Raw genomic sequence first — 229 nt, forward strand, 5'->3', positions numbered from 1 at the left:
ACAGGGGTAGCAGTTCTGTCAAATCCAGCTAAAATATTAAGATTAATGGAACACTTTAGTCAGGTTTCCCAAGGGTAGATGTTCTGTACCTCTTCAGCTGGATCTTAAACACTTTACATAGCTAAGAAACTTAAATTCACTTCTAGGAAGGATTCCTGTATTTTCCCTTTAGACTTAATACACTATAGCTCCATAGGAGGGCGCCGGAAAAAGAAATTAAAGAGGTGTC

The sequence above is a fragment of the Columba livia genome, chromosome 22 (genome assembly GCF_036013475.1).
Source record: "Columba livia isolate bColLiv1 breed racing homer chromosome 22, bColLiv1.pat.W.v2, whole genome shotgun sequence".
NCBI lineage: Eukaryota > Metazoa > Chordata > Aves > Columbiformes > Columbidae > Columba > Columba livia.